Genomic DNA, 17,927 nt, shown 5'->3' with positions numbered 1-17,927 from the left:
AGGATTGAATGATAAAGTATACGACACAACGAGTTCGTGGGAATTTTCCGGATACGTCCCGAGCTATTTATAGCGATTTTTTTAAGTTATGGGATCTTAGAAAATAATTTAGAAAATAGAAATTGCGACGGTGAAATCCTAGCCATCCATAAATCCAGCGCTTCATCCTAGCCCTTGAAATAAATTTAAATTAGGGTATTTATCAGTCCTGATCCCCTGGTCAGCAGCTGACCAGGAATTATGTGGTCAATCTCCGTCTGATTTCAATCGGACGGTGATTGACCACACAATCCCTGTAGCTGACCAGGGGAACGGGACTGGGGTATTTATAGCCCTTGATCAGATGAAGGATGGAGATCACTCCCAGAAAATTCGGGAGGGAGAGCTTGGAGCTCTCCGACCCTAACGACACCGCGACCCGACACCGTGACCCGGCCACAACTCTGTCGTCCGGCCTCCCCACGACTGCGCACGGGCACCATATTTTTTATCTCGTCGTCACCGTAACGCCTGTGGTCTTTGATCGTCCATGCACCGGACGAGGAGGGAGAATCGACGGTGAGAAGGTCCGACTGTTCCGATGAATTGCAGCGATTTTCGGCCACCGTCTAGGTTGCATTTGGTATGGAAATTCATCCTCTCGCCTTTCTCTACACGTTAGATTAATTAGTCTTTGAAATTGATGGAGTTTTGTTGATTTGGGTTCTGGGTTAGCTCGGGTTCGACGCTATTGCTTACGTTCTCGGTTCTTTCCTGCTCGGTTTTTGGTTCGACTGCTCCCGTAGACAAGGCCTAACTTCGATTGAGAGCTAAAGTCTGAAAGTGTCTTGGTGGGTGTTGTGAATCCTCAGTTCATCGTCTGTCAGGTTTCCGGTTCCGAGATCAAAACAAGGTGAGTTGAATTGCTTTCGGCTTTGGTGAATTATGATTCTTGTTACGATGTTGATGGGTTATTGTTTTGGTGGAGTTGTAAACTCATAAACTATGAATTGGGGACATTGAGGCTTGGATTGCCAGTCCATCATCGAGTTTTTGGAAGACTGGCGCGAGGGAGCTAAGGTTCACCTTGCAGATTGTAGTACCGATCGAAGGTAAACCCGAGTTTCTAGATGGAAATGTTTATGTTTGTTTGGCTCGAGAAATTGATTAAATTGTTGAAATGGATGATTGGTGATGTATGAGTTAATTGTATTGGTTGTTAGGATGGAATCGTGGCTATGGTTAAGTAAGAAGTGAAAGTACAGAAGTTATGAATTGGTTGTGAAGTGGGAAAAGTTAAGTATTGTGAAATACTATGGAATGGTCTTGGTGATATGGGTGTCCATAGTAATTCTATCGGATTACTATACGACAAAACTTGAAATAGAAGTAGAGTTGGGTGTGGAACGAATTGAGATCATTTGTTAACGAAATTGGGGAATTTAAGATAATTTTCTCCATTGCTTGTGTATATGTTGAAAGTCATAGTAAGTCAAGAAAAGGACTTAATATATTGGGTGTCCTTAATAAATTGGGTGCACTGAATATATTTGGTCGATATAGTAACTTTAAGTAAATGTGTTTGAACCTAAATTTGGCAAGGCCCACGTAGCAGATAATTAAGCTAGGGCCCACAGGAGTCAGGACTGGGTCATGGTGGGCCGTGATATAATAAGTATTTAACCGAGGTCCGGCTCACTTCACCTCAGTCGAGGCCCAGCTCACCTGAGTCGGGGTCTGGTTTACTTGTGGTTGAGAAAGTCCTATCCAATGCCCGTTTCAGTTGGTCAGGGACGCTGATGGCAGGACATCATGAGTACATAAAAGCTACTAAATGCCAAATTCTACATTCAGAGACATTACAGCACTAAGTGTGGCCGTTACAAAAATAAGCATTGAAAAGTCATGATGGTTGATCGCCAGTTATGCACGTCAAAGAAATTTTATTCTTAGAATTCAATTTGTAATCAATCCAGTCTCAACAATTAAATCTGAGATTGTATTTGTTTTATACTATAAAAGGGGCCATAGACATCTTTGTTAAAGGTCCACGACCAAAAACACAACAGCTCAATACAAATTCAACATTCTGAAATTCTCTATCGCATCTCTACACTCTATCAATCTACAGTATCTCTCGTCAATTATTTTACTTACTGGTATTTCTCTTGTCTTTCCTGCACTTACTTTCTTGCATATTTATTTTGTCGTTCTTTAATTCCTTGCTCATTATTTTTCCGGCACTTGATTTCTTTGCATCTACTTTATTTTGTCGTTCTTTAATTCCTTGCTCATTATTTTTCCTGCACTTAATTTCTTTGCATCTACTCTCCTGCATTTACTTTTTCAAAAATCATATTAAGAAAATCATATAAACAAGTTTTTAGGGTTCATGCGTTTCTTCGTCCGTACTCGTATTGAATCAAGGCATTAGGGTAACACCTTATACTTTGATTTTGTTTTTACTGTGACTTGTGAGTATCTGCATCCTATAGATTTTTCAATTATCACTCACACTTTCACATTCACTCACCGAGTTGCATAGCATGAACACTCCGACTAGTAAAGCCGAATCGTGTAAAGTCCTTGCATCCAAGGTAGAGACAACCCCGCAGTGGAGAACAATCCTTCCTCGGCCCACAGTCGACTGATTAGAAGTCAGATCAGCGCAAACTCAGTACCTAAATCAAAACCTCGCTTGGCCTCTCGGCCGCGAGTTGGCACGTCCGCGCACACGTAACCAAGCTAGAAGGACGCTTGTAAGCTAAGAAGACCTCGGCCGAGTGACACATAGCCGAGACAATTTTTGAGCGAACAGTTCGGTAATTAACCGAACTTGTCAAGATTAGTCAAACGTGGTCAAATTGGTCAATATTGGTCAAACTAAGAAATGTCGGTCAAACAATAGTCAAAGTGGTCAATCCTGGTCAAACTAGGAAACGGTAGTCAAACCCTGGTCAAACCAGGAAAAGTCGGTTGTACGATTTGTTAATCGTCAAGATTTCAATCACTAGCTCAATGAGATATTAACTATTGAAATGTCAGAACTTAGGACTCCAGTTACCCGAGGAACGGAAGGTTCGTGACTCTTGCAGTACTTGAGAGAAAGCATCGAAATCTAGGTAGGGATTCAGAACTCTCCTCAGTTAGTGATTTTCTTATATATTGTTATTAATGTGATGCATGTTAAATGGTATGGTTTGGTTATGTTAAAGTGCAATGCATACTAACCAAATCGTGAGAGATGTGATGGCTTGAGAGCGAAGGGGGCACTGACTTCCCTGGGTTCGATCCCCTAAACCTCGGGAGGGTTAGCTACACCAGTCGGACAGTGAGCGATCGTAAAGATGACCTGATTCCGTGTGTGTAGCTAGGTAGCGGACGCTCTCGCTACGCTTACCTGTTTTATAAATTAGTTGAGGTAAGGTTGTGTAGTGGGTCTACGGGACCGGCCATCAGGTAAGATTCAGCGCGCATGTATACTTGAGTGTCTTGCATCGATTTTCATCTTAGAAAGCATTTCTATAAAGTTGTCATTCTTTTAAATGTTTGGTTTAAGCATGTTTTCATACTGGAGCTCCAAAAATTTTTTTATTTGATTTCAAACCTAGTCGAGATAGAGTTCCTATTGAGCAGCGAGGGCGAAAGCTCACCCCTACAACAGTATGGATGCAGGTACTGTGCACTGGTGACGGGACATCATCATTTGGATTTTATTCTAAATTCTATTTCTCAGACTTAATATTTCGTGACTTGTTGATAGTTAGCTCTTTGCCAAATCTAGTCGAACTTTTGTTCTTTGAAGTTCGTACTTTCCTTGTGAGCATTCATTCCAAGTTTTCGACGAATGAGACGAATTTTAGTAATTCAGAGATTTACACCTCAAAAGTATCTGTAGCTTCCGCTGTGTTTTTACCAAAAAGTTTCCAAACAAATTGTCTAGCGATCCTCTAGGATGTAAATCGAGTTTCCGGTGTATGTTTTAGAGCCTCGCGGCACTGTGACGTGCTCAAACTGGTGAGGTGCGGTTTGGGGCGTTACATTTTTTCTCTTTGCCCTACACTTATTCTTTATGATTTCATTCTTTTTTTTTTCTTTTTCTTTTTCAGCATACATATATTTTTTTCATGGACAAGTCTTATCTCACACTTAGTTCTTCCCATCATATTCATGTAATAACGCCACCTTGATCTTGTCTATGCCTCAAAAATATAGCTCCACTAAATATTTAGAACAATGGTAAGGATATAACTATATTAAGGTTCAAAGGTTACAGATATTGAGGGTGAGAAAAGAAAATGTTTAAATGTAGGCTCAAAGGGGTTAAACTATGGGGTGTGTACATCTTGTGTACACAATTGGGGACACAGGCTATTTTTGTCTTTGGTGGAAGTTCCTAGGTGCCTTTATCCTTTCCAAAATCAAGGACATGTATTGATAAAAGTTTCGACTGGTACAAGAGCAATCGCTAGAGTTTGTTAAACTTAATCTGTGACAAGCAGTCAATCAAAGAGAAAGATAATGAGATCACTAAGCATCGCCAAAAAACTAAGAGTATTATTTTCAATAAACACTCACAAAGAATAGAAAATAGGCTCTAATTCTCACAAGGGTTATTATGAATCAAAACTCATCATCAACATGCTCAAAATTCTATACCAAGTCGACGGAAAGCCATATCTACTACACAGAATTCATTTAACTTCATCTCAATATTGTGATCCTCTTTTGTCTATAATTTCAGACATAAAAGCTCATCCTAAACAACTGAAAAGCAACCTTAGATTCGAAAAACAAAACAAAAATTGAAAAACAAGTACTAAAGATGCCAAAAGAAAGGAAATAACTAATGAATTGTTTTTTTGGATTTTTGATATTTTTCAAAAAGCACGAAATCTCTTCCCCCACACTTAATTTTTACATTGTCCTCAATGTGAAGCAAATATAAGCATGCAAAGTAGAATGAAAGGCATAGAAGAAAAAGGCAACAAAACAAACAAAGAAAGGTGAGAAAAGTAGAGAATGCTCCTTCTTTGAAGTGCAGAGAAACCTTGCAGCAACCTTACTTCCGAGGCTCAGAGCTCATCTATTCAGAACCGGGATCCCAAGGTTCTACTTGGAGATGAAAGTTCATTTCAAATCTTTCCATACATATGTGGTACGAATTCCAACTGCAAGGATATGAAAACTAGAGACCTTCAAAGTTAGCAAAAAACCACAGAAAACTGGCAGAATGCTGACAGAATGACCTTCGTCCATTCAAACCTGAATACCGAAAGCTACAGGGGTCACATTCAGATACCCTTTGGTAGTAATGAAGTAGACATCGGGTCTTCAAATCAAAATAAGGTTTGCCTCATTTAGACCCCGAGAAGTATCCCATGTTTTGCACTTTATGTGGCTCAACTGCCCATTTTTGTGGTTTTCTGTCAAGACCTTTCTGTACTTAACTTGAAATCCAAATGCTGTGAAACTTGAAATTTGGATCTGCCAATGCCATTGGAAATTAGACTCTTGGGGTGTCAGATGCATGTATGATACGTCTTCTGATCCCAAGTGAGCTATGAACAGTGGCCGTCCAAAATGAACTGATCCGCGAGGCAGAAAAATTGTTTCGCCAAAAGTGAACTTTCTCAAACTTTTCTTCAACTATGTGACCTGCACACAAACTAAAAGCATAAAAAAGAACAAAATACGAAACAAAGAAATAAAAGAAAAGGTATAAATAAAGTGTTCTTTAGAAATTGAAGCTTTAAATGCCGCAATCTTTCTTCTATATTTATTAGGTTGCCTTCCAAGAAGCTCTTGGTTTAAAGTCTTGAGCCTGACATATCAGCTCTTCATCAAGAGTAATCAAGAGGTTTAGGCTGCAGTTCAATCAGATGCTTAAGCCTCTTCAAAGATGTTTCATGATCCCTTGATAGCAATTTAGGTAACTTAGAAGCAATGGAAAGATAGGATTTTATGCATCTATTTTTGTTTCTCTTCTTCCATTGTCTCCATCTTTTCTTAAGTTTAACAATCACGACAAGAATGATCTCCTTATCTAATTTGAGATGTTCATGTACCACTATCTCCACATGATCAACAAACTCCAACGTTGCTTGGATGTTGAGAACATGTTTAGAGCATGAATGAGGCGCTGAAGAATCATGTGGTCTTCCATGTGCTAGCAATAAAGGCCCAAATGTAGGAGCTTTGACGGACTCCTTTTTTAAGGCAATCGTCCATTGTGGTCTCGTAACCTTTTGGATCTTATGCGGTGACATGATTGTTTTAGGCACTTGGGACATATTTGCATGAAGCTCATCCTTACTTTATTGTAGGATTCCTCATCATCAAAGCGATCTTCCTTTTCCCACTTTCATGTAGTGTACTTCATAATCCTCACTAGTCTTAACATTGCATTGCTCTTCATAAGACTCATTCAAATCCCTTACTTCATCCTCATCAAATGTTAAATCATGGAATGCATCATGAGGTTGACAGAATGTCGTGGTTGTCGGGAGCTCCCCTAAAGTTTCCATCAGTGTAGAAGGGTGCTCCTGAGATATTAAGGTCTCCAAACACCTTTGAGTTTCTACCAAATCATCATCACGAGCTTGCTATCCCTAAATCCAAGCTTGATTAGAATCATCCAGAGCCTTAGTCAACTCATTTGGAGTCTTAATCATCTCATCAAAATTTGTAGACATATCCGAGTTTTGAGGAGGTGGTGCTTGTGGCCAATAATCATGGTATGAACATGGGGAAGCTTCGAATGCATTGAAAGATCCTTGTTGCATGTTTGGATTGTTATTCCATGAAGAGTAAGGAGGGTTATCTCATGCCGGATTGTATGGAGGTGAATAGTAGTTATTTCAACGCCCTTGGTTGTCTCGAAATCCTCCAATCATGGTATTTTGATCGTATCCTTAATATTGGATGCTTGGACATGTCTTCGTTGTATGACCAACCATGGAGCAGATGGAGCACACCTCGCAAGATTAATGCCACATTTGAAAAAAAAAAAAAAAAACAGAAATTGAAATTAGTAACATATACAAAAAGACTGTATAAATTCTAAAAATCAAAATATAAACAAAAATAAAACCAAACAATGTGAAAAATAAGTATTTTTCAATCTTCGGCGACAGCTCCAAAAATTGATACGCCTAAAATAGACGTTCAACTTAACCCTGCAAAAATGTAGTCATCAGTAGTAAAGGATAAGCAAGGATCGTTCGAAGCCATAAACGCATGCATAAGTTCAATCAAGAACAAGGTCACTTAGTAAGTCGTGAAGAAGGTTTCAATCAAAAACAAATCATGAAAGCATGCATAAGTTCTTATTACTTGCTAAATTACTTAAGCAAGATGAACGCACCATTACTAATTAGCCTTTAGAATAAACAATCAAGGTAGAGAACGCTATCCTATCAATAATTAATAAATCACATGTGGAAGTTTGATCGAAACAAGAATTCAATACTAGTGTGGAATGCCTACCTAGTATGCAATTCCCATTATTTGATTTGGTCTATTGTGCTATAGACTTTGCTACATTTGAAATAAATATTATTAACCAATTAGAAGATTAAAATACCTATTTTTAGCCCCACTCGCATGATCATAGTATTTTATGTGCGCATTCATAAAACATAAACATACAAGAGTTATTTGTAAAGCAAAATCAAATAATCAATTTCACAACATAGCGATCACGAAGCTAGGAATCAAAATATTGTCAAAAATATATCTTAGGGGCTTCAAACCTTGTACCCGAACAAAAGTAATTAGCCACACATCGTCTTAAAATTCTCAACTAAAAACATATGAGTTGAATGACTTGGTACTTGTTCTATGAATTCTTAAATCCCTTGTCACCAAATAGGAGGTATTGTTTATTTGGAACAGGGAAAACGCTCCGAACCCTAGAGAGCCAAAAGAAAAAGAAAAGAAGAATCCTCCGGCGGCACGCCCTCGTGGCGGCGGCGTCGGACGGGTTAGGGTGGACCCAGTGTCCTGTGTTGATTGTTCATGGAATAAGCCCAGTCGAAGAGGAGGCTGCGTGGTGACTTCACCGTTGAAAACGAGAGGAGGTTTTGCCGAGGAAGATCAGAGCAGGTTCGGCGGTTGGTGGGTGGGGCAGGGATCGATCTTGCAGCACGCCATAGGCAAACAGCCAGAGGTGACTGCGGTAGGTGGTGCGATAAAGGAATCCGAGAGATCCAGATCGGATCGGGGTGACTCGAGTTGGTTTAGGTCGTTTGGAGTCGCGCTGTGGATTGGGGGTGGCGGTGATGTGTGCTGGCGTGCTGGGGAGGGCAGAGAGATGGGGGGACGGCCTGAGGCTGCTCGGTGCGGTGGGTTGGTCGCCGGTGGGCGGACGGCGTCATTTCTTCTTGTAGATCGGTGGCGTGGTGCCAGTAGCAGTCTACTCTATTGCATTGGACTAAATGGGTTTTGGGCCTGGGCTTGGGCTCTGGGCCCAAACTCCTTTTATTTTATGCTTTATTGTTTTTTATTGTTATTAGTTAAATGTGGCTTTATGCCGGCAATAAGTCCTTACCACTTTTTGGTAGGGCGACGTGGGCTTAGTCCCGGTATGCACACTCTGTGTGCCTTGTCTGGCCTAGCGAGGCGGCGAGCTGTTTGTTTGATCAAATGGACGCAACCTCCTAGTGGCAGGATGAAATTGAGTGCCGCCGGATTTATTTCTGTGCGGCAACATAGTGGGAAAGCTGTGCTATTTGTAACGATGCTTCTTCGTTATAGAGTTATCTTTCCGGTATGTCACCGCTATGTCCAAGCAAATGGAGTAGCCATTCGTGCACTCTTTGCTAATTGGTGCTTGTTAGAATACATAGATTTTGTGGAGAATCTTGGTATTATTTCAGGATATTCTCTTTATGCTTATTGTAATCTGGGGTTCAGGCTCTACGTCCCCCCCATGTATTCTGCAATTTCATTAATCAAGGCTTGAGGGCAGCCGCACCAGCCCTATTTCAAAAACATATGAGTTGAATTACAAAAAATATAAAAACCGTAACGAGAAGATGAAGGCCACGAGTTCACTTTAGGCAGCCTTGGACGCAAGGGCTTCCTTCAAGATTGATCACGGATTGGCTTGATGATGGTGAAGGATGGTGTGCACGACTTTTGCTTCTTAAAGTTGAGGAATTTAAGACTTTGTGAACTAGGGATTTTTGGGCAGAAGATGGTGTTGTAGGTGGGTGACTTTTTCACGTTTATAGAGGCTCTATTATATGGAATACACAGCCAAGTTTCCTTCTTCAATTCTGTTTGCAAAACCTTCCTTAGTTGCTTAAGGTTTCCTTTGATTGATGCACAATTTAATTGCCTTCAAGCTTTAGTAATCTTCCCAAAATCTTGTAGGATTCTTCTAGGACTCTCCTTGATACTTGGAACATCAATAACCTACCAAAGACGCACAATAAATCTGTTCAAAGAAGATTCTCAGCCATTCTGCCCTGTTTTGACTAGGATATATTTTCTGTCTCTGAACCTTATTTCTTGAACAAGGATTGACTTGATATTGCCGTGCTTCCAGATGGTTCTTGATTATCCATGATCTATGACATCATGTTGTCTAGAATAATCAATAAACTTCTAAAAAAAATTCAGTAAGTTGCCGGAAAAGATCTCCCAAAAAGCTTCGTGAAAAGCTGACCATTTCTGCCTTCTCAGGAAACTTGTTTTGAGCTTGATTTCCTGCTACTTCGTTAACGCTTTTGACTAGTTATTTTATTCATGTTGAAGTACAACATCATATATTTAGGATTATGGCTCTTTTTGCAAAGATGCAGTTGGAAGAATGCAAGAAACGCTCCCCAAAACTGTTCTCGAAAAGATGATTCTGAAACTGCAATTTTCTACTTCGCAGCAACTGTTTTGCACAACGATTTCTGTGAACTTTTCTTGTAATTTCTTGCGAAAGGGTGATCAAAGTTAGTCCTTTGCATCAGTACTTCATAGTTCATGGCTTCTTTGCTCCCTTTAAGCTCCTATTAATATTGAATCATTTCACGAACTACCTAAAAAAAAAACAGAGTTAAAATAGACTTTTTAAAGGAAATAACTAAGAAAAATGTAAAGCTCCTATCAGGCACATCTAGGTGACCACCAGCGGTACTTAACGGTCGCTTAATGGGACAAACTCCCCACCTAAGAGAATTCTTGATGGGACTTGAGGGACTTGTTTACACCAAGCATTAGACATGCCCAGCTACTGGTAAGTACTCACTATCGACCACCAGATGGCTTACCGGAACCACTGTCATAGGCGACAATTGCCGACCATGCCTAACGCAGCCATCAAGCAATGGTCGGCAGGGCGTGGCTAAGCAGTCACTCCTAACATGGGATGATTTACAAACCGTCCCACATCGGACTCAAGGGGAACTGAACTACCACTTCTTACTATAAATGGGTCAAATACTTTCAAATCAAGTAAGTCAAAATCTCTATTCTTTCCGTAAAAACTGTTCGTATATCTACCGGTATCTAACTTAGGCATCGGAGGGTTTGAAACCGGTACCCCCGATCACCCTCCTAACCTTTGGTTTTCTGTGGACAGAATTGTAGAGCCAGACATCGGTGATTCTATTAGTCTCCCATGCACAATGCATGTATTTTGAAATTGCCAATGCCATCATTATTGCTACCTACTTGGGCGATGATCCCAGATTTCTTAGCTATTACAACACTATACCAATTATAGAGAGGTCGCCATTAAAAATACAAAGTCACGGCCAAGTTAAAGGCTACCAAACATTGGAAAGTCAATGCAAGACCATGTAAGTGAGCATACATGCCTCAGTTTTGATTTGTGTGTTTGGTGGATTCTGTTCTGATACGGGCTTGTAATGTATACAAAGGATGTATTGACTTAGTGGGAAACTTCCTTAGTTACTTTAAGCTGTAATCAGAAATCAATCTACTGTAGAGATTATATCTTCATATTGGGCTTTCTGTTATGAGAAATGCATGATTCTCTTTGTTAATGGAAACTCCTTAGTGGTCCAACTTGGTTTGGCTGCAACTTCACTTCTTGCAGTTATTAGCCATTTGTCCTTGTCATTGTATTCGATCTCAAGTGTGATACCATTTCTGTTATTTGTTGTTGGACAGATGAGTTTCTGGTTTTAATTTTGAAAGACTGACACAGACCAAAGCAAGTTTCAGTCATAAAGGTTTCTTACCGAAGTATGTAAATCTAAAGGTTATGAAGTTCCTAAGGGAGGGTTTGGTTTTCGTTACACATTGAGGAGATAACATGGTTTATTCTAACCTCTTCTTTTTATAATTTTTGTACTTTACATCTGCCAGTGTATATGAGTGGTATCAGGAATTGAATTGAGATTAGACTTACTGGTCAGTGGTGATACTCTTAAGTAGCATTTGATTTGTGTCGAGTCAGAAGGCTGCAAAACTAGATATATGAAGGCAAAAATATCACTTTGGTCATCGAACTATGTTTCGCTCGACACTTTGGTCAGCCAACTTTTAAAAACTTCACTTTGGTTATCCAACTATATCACCGTATATCACTTTGGTCATTCTGTCTGTTTTCTCCGTTTAAATGTGGCAATTGAACCTCACACGTCTAATAGGCAGGGCTATATGTGTCAATCCAATTAAAAAACGAGTTAGACTGTTGGAGACTACGGGTCAAACATATACCGTACTCTCTCTCTCTCTAAGCCAAAAGATTTTCACGCTTTCTCTCAGTCTCTCTCTCTCTCTCAGTCTCTATGTTTATCAGATTTCAAGCCACAAAGCAAAACATTTGAAAAGGTGAGTGAGATTATACACGATCTCTAAGTTGGCATATAACTTTTGGGTTGAGAATCTAATGAACATTCATCATATTGTTTGTAGTGTAGTGCATTATTGATGGAAAATCAACCAAGTACCTGGAGGTATTTTCGAATTGATGGAGAGCCACCCACCTACAAAGGTATGTAATTGATTCCTTGATTCTTTTTTATTGTTTGTGGAGCCTTAATCTTTATGGGTTTTGTGTTGTGCTAGTGTAGCAGTGTTTGGGAATTAGGGATTTGCTGATTTTTTTTTTCCTTAAAAATTGGGGCAATTGTTGTTGGAAAGTAGAGCAAAATTAGCATCTTGTATAGCTGTCAACATTTAACACATTCACTATGTATCATCACATTGATTCTATATTATTAGACATTAATAGGGCTAGAATAGCTTTCTTTTTTGTATCCTAGAATCAAGCTGTATTATTGTATATATGTGCTACAGATCAATAGAGCAATTATCTCTCCAACAAATCTGTCTTTGTTGTTTTACATGGTATCAGAGCAGGACTCACGATCCTGACTCTTCTCTAGCCTTCCTAGCAACAAATTCACAAAAGCCATAATCACCATGGCTAGTGATAATGTCCCATTACCACCACCCAATTCCAGCAAGTCAAATAATCCAACATCTGATATCTCAAATCCATTCTTCACTCACCATTCAGATCATCCTAGATTGGTCTTAGTCTCCAAACCATTGAAGAGGGCTATGACAATGGCTCTCAATTCTAAAAACAAGCTCGGTTTTGTGAATGGTTCAATCAAAGTTCCATCACCCGAAGCTGACCCAGAAGGATATGCGACTTGGTCAAGATGCAATGACATGGTCCATTTAGGGGTCATCATGGGCAGGGCTAGGGCCGGCCCTACCCTAAATTTTAGGGCTTAGGGTCGGGCCGGGCCGGGCCTAGTCAAAGTCAACAAAATTTAGGGCCGGGTAGGGTCGGGCCGGGGCTTAAATATGCTAACCCTTACCCGCCCGAAAAGCCCGATCCGTTAGGGCCGAAATGGGCCAAAAATGGCCTTATTTTGTTTAACAAAAAAAAAACATTATTTTTTTCTTCTCAAAATATGGCTTAATGGTATATATTGGTGATAAAAGACTCATTGTTTTTTATTGAACATATTTTATATTCATATAATACTTGTAACTTATAACATTTATTAATATTACTTAAGGTGGTTATATTCAATTAACTATCTATATAAATCTCCCAATATTAATTGTTGTGTAACAAAGAAAATAGAAATTAAAGAAAACAAAACTTATGAAATCAATTACAAAGAAAGAGATAAATTGCATATTATAGAAAAAAGAGAAACGTAATTAAAAAATAGAAAAAAAAAAAAAATTATGGCTTATTCGGGCGGGCCAAAAATTTCGAAATGGAAATTGATCAATCTGACAATGCTCATGGAGGGTAACAAGCCTAATAAACTAGTTATACTACATTACAAGGCGTATAAGGATTATGTGCGATCCAAAAATTTTGAAATGAAAATCGACCAATCTGAAAATTCTCATATGTTTATACAACATTGATAGGTATTGTGTAAAGAAATTAGGCCGATCTGCCGTGAATAAGGCGTCCAACGTAGCGGTCAACGCTTTGCACAAGCAAACTTCCCTAAGGGGAGCGGCACCATGCGCGGACAAACGTTGCGGAATTTTGACATCCGTAAGTAGACCCCCTACCCATGAGAGTGTGGGAGCTGAAAGATCGAAAAAAGTGAATTGCGAAGGACCGGTTAAGAGCATATTTGTTTTATGTTCTATTTAGGGTATTGAGTTGACCGGGTAGATCGAGGTCCAACCGAAGGCGGAAATTGCTGAAATTTCTACCACTAACATATATTCATATGAAAACAACATCCAGCGGTTCATTTTAAAAAATTCCATTTCGTCCCCCATTTTGCTCATGGAGGGTAACAAGCCTAATAAACTAGTTACACTACATTACAAGGCATATAAGGATTATGTGCGATCCAAAAATTTTGAAATGAAAATCGACCAATCTGAAAATTCTCATATGTTTATACAACATTGATAGGTATTGTGTAAAGAAATTAGGCCGATCTGCCGTGAATAAGGCGTCCAACGTAGCGGTCAACGCTTTGCACAAGCAAACTTCCCTAAGGGGAGTGGCACCATGCGCGGACAAACGTTGCGGAATTTTGACATCCGTAAGTAGACCCCCTACCCATGAGAGTGTGGGAGCTGAAAGATCGAAAAAAGTGAATTGCCAAGGACCGGTTAAGAGCATATTTGTTTTATGTTCTGTTTAGGGTATTGAGTTGACCGGGTAGATCGAGGTCCAACCGAAGGCGGAAATTGCTGAAATTTCTACCACTAACATATATTCATATGAAAACAACATCCAACGGTTCATTTTAAAAAATTCCATTTCGTCCCCCATTTTGCTCATGGAGGGTAACCTCAATCATTTAAATGCAATGTATAAGTTATACAACTTTAGGAGGCAAATTGGTATAGACCAACATATTTGTAATTAAATTTGAAATTTTTATCTTATATCTACGCATATCCATTGATGAAATATTTAAAAATGTGATGTAAAAAAATTAGCACGTTTTGCGGTTGTCACGCCATCGGTCAACCAAGAAAACATACATGTGAATATGGTTGACCAATCCGATCGGGTTCGAAACTATGGTGAAATTGACTAAATTTTTAACCACACGCATAATTTATTGTAATAATCACATCCAACGGTTGATTTTCTCATTTTCTTTGAATTGATAGAGGTTGCTCTTTGGAGTGTATGATATATAAATATAGATTTATAAAAAAATTAGTGTCCATTCTCTTTGGAGTGTATGATATAAAAATTAGATTTACATAAATTAATTGGGTTCAAATGTTCAATACTTCAATCTAATACCCATTCTCTAAAATAACATATTTCTTATTTCTTTTTATGTAAATATGTAATATAGAAAAATAATAAAAATAAAATATATATTTTAGGGCCGGGCCGGGCCGTAGGGTAGGGCCGGGTTTCATTTGCATGACCCTTACCCTACCCTATTTGAGAAAGGGTCGGGCCGGCCCGCCCTAATGGAAGGGCCGGGCGGGTTTAGGGCCCAAGGGCCATATGATGAGGCCTAGGTCCATTCATGGATCGTTAACACAGTCAGTTCTGAAATTGCTGACAGTATCATCTACTATCCTACAGCTCATGAGGTATGGGAAGATCTAAGTGAGCATTTTTCACAAGGCAATGCACCTCGCATATTTGAAATTCAGCGAGACATCGCTTCACTCAGGCAAGAACAACAATCAGTTTCTGCATATGACACGAAACTGAAAAGTTTATGGGATGAATTGGCATCCTATTCAGAAGCATCACAAGGAGCACAGGCAGATCAACAAAAGCTCATGCAATTCTTGATGGGATTAAATGAGACTTACAGTGCAACCCGCGGTCAAATCCTCTTGATGAATCTCCTTCCAAGTGTCAGACAAGCATATGCTGCAGTTGCACAAGAAGAAAAACAACGTTTCGTTGCAGCGACGGAGTCCGGTTCAAGCACCGCCGCCATGGCTGTCCGGAGTGGCGGATGGCCGAACCAGATCGGCAGCAGAGGCGGTCGTGGTGACCGATCGAATCTTCAGACCGGTCGGGATGCTGAACTCGGCTTCACCGCGCGTTTTGGTTCAGGTCAAGGAAAGGGAAGGCCGCACTGTACCTATTGTGGTGATCTAGGACATTGGGTCCAAATTACATGCTTTCACCTAATTGGTTTTACTCTAGGTCATCCCAAAGCAAAGCAAGGATCGGGAAATTTCCCCAAGAAGCACACTGCCACACCAGTCGCGCCCTCTCCTTCTGCTAACCAGGTTCATGCGACATGCATTGTAGAAGAGGAGAATGGATCAGCAATTACTTTATCTGAGGCCCAATTCAAACAGTTTTTAGCTGCTCTCCAACAAGCCCAAAAGCCCAATCCAACTACTGACTCGAGTTCTAAGGCAAATGCAGTAACGCAGCCAGGTTTGTCTAGAGTCGCTTCCCGCAATTGGATAATTGATAGCGGGGCGACAAATCATATTACTTTGTGCTCTAAATTATTGAATAAAAATAAAAATTGTGCATTACCACCTGTTTTGCTACCTAGTGGAGAAAAAGAGCATATTGAAGCCAAAGGTTCTTTGCCTCTGAGTACCGTATATTATCTACATAATGTGCTGTTTGTGCCAAAGTTCAAAGTTGATTTAATTTCGGTTAGCTGCTTGACAAGAGGTCTGAATTGTTCAGTAACATTCTATCCTTATTGGTATGTTTTGCAGGATCTGGCTACGAAGAGGACGATTGGTTTGGGTAAAGAACGTGATGGGCTATACTATTTGGTGGCACTAGCGACAGAATGAACCAGGCCTTCCATTACCACTCCTTCCAGATCATCTTGCAACCTTGTCCTTTCCTCCACCAATCTTTGGCATAATCGCTTGGGTCATGTCTCCTCTCCATGTTTAAGTCACATAGCAAAAAATTTCTTGCATTTTTCCATTCAGCCAAATAATAATTGCCATGTGTGTCCCTTGGCTAAGCAGAGTCGATTACCATTCAGTTCTAGTTCTATTTCTTCTACAAGACCATTTGAAATAATTCATTGTGATATTTGGGGTCGTTATCGACACCCTTCTCTTTCTGGTGCTTTTTATTTCCTTACCATTGTGGATGATTTCACCCGATTTACTTGGGTTTTCTTAATGCGGCACAAAGATGAAACACAACCACTTTTGAAGCGTTTTTTTGCTCACATTCTCACTCAATTTGACTCTCGCATTAAAACTTTCCGAAGTGACAATGGTAGTGAATTTATTTCACTTCGCTCTTTTTTTCAAGATAATGGCGTTATTTTCCAACATTCTTGTGTTTACACGCCTCAACAAAATGGGGTTGTGGAGCGCAAGCATCGCCATATTATCCAGGTGGCTCGTGCTTTAAAATTTCAGGCTCATCTTCCTCCACAATTTTGGGGGGAGTGTGTTCTCACCGCCGTCCACATAATCAATCGGTTGCCCTCACCCATCCTTTCTTACAAAACTCCTTTTGAGCTTCTTTACTCAAAACCACCTTCTTTTTCTCATCTTCTGGTTTTTGGATGCTTAGCTTATGCCACAAATGTGCACCCTACTCATAAATTTGACACCCGAGCAATTCCTTCCATTTTCATTGGATACCCGGTGGGCCAAAAAGCATTCAAACTGTTTAACTTATAGACTAAAAAGGTTTTTACCAGTCGAGATGTTAGATTTCATGAAGATGTGTTTCCTTATGCCTCCACTCAGCCCACTCTTCCTTCTGCCCGTTGGCCCATGACCCAGGCCCAATTCCACTTCTCACTAATTCCATAGACACCGATCTTGACTCCTAGGTCCCTCCCACGCGTCCTTCTTCTTCCCAACCTTCCCGTCCTGCCATAGACGCCGATCTTGGCGCTTCCTCTTTACCGCCTCCTCCTCCTCCCGTCCGGCCCACAGCGCCCCTTCGTCAGTATTCCCAGCGACCCAAGCCGCCTGCCCCACCGCCCCTTGTCCCACCTCCTTCGTCCTTCTCCACCCCTGTTCCTACCCCCATGTCGTCCCCGATGCCAGGATGGTCCCCATCCCCACCATCTTCTCCGTCTCCTCCTCCCTTACCTCTACCCGAAGCTATTTCCGACCCGCCTCCTCCCGGCCCACCACCTCTTCGTCGCTCCACCAGTTCCACTGCGCCGCCTGCTCGGTTTGCCGATATCGACTTCTCCAAGCCTCAATCCAATGCTTGCACTTACCAATCACCCTTCTTCCCGCCAGGTCCTTCCAAAGGTACGCGGTATCCATTGGCAAATTATGTCTTTTATCATCGATCGTTACACTCCTGCCTACTCTTCTTTTGTTGCTTAGCTCAGTGCCGTCCATGAACCGACCTCTTATTCTAAGGCGGCTACTGTTCCGGAATGGAGGGATGCCATGCGATCTGAATTGGAGGCCTTGCAGGCTAACGGTACCTGGACCCTTACCACGTTGCCCCCTGGGAAGATCCCTATTGGTTGTAGGTGGGTTTACAAGGTCAAGCACAAGTCTGATGGTTCGATTGAACGATATAAGGCTAG

This window comes from Rosa rugosa, chromosome 5 (assembly GCF_958449725.1).
Source record: "Rosa rugosa chromosome 5, drRosRugo1.1, whole genome shotgun sequence".
Classification (NCBI taxonomy): Eukaryota; Viridiplantae; Streptophyta; class Magnoliopsida; order Rosales; family Rosaceae; genus Rosa; species Rosa rugosa.
The sequence above is the reverse complement of the archived record's forward strand: the minus strand, read 5'-3'. Positions refer to the sequence as shown.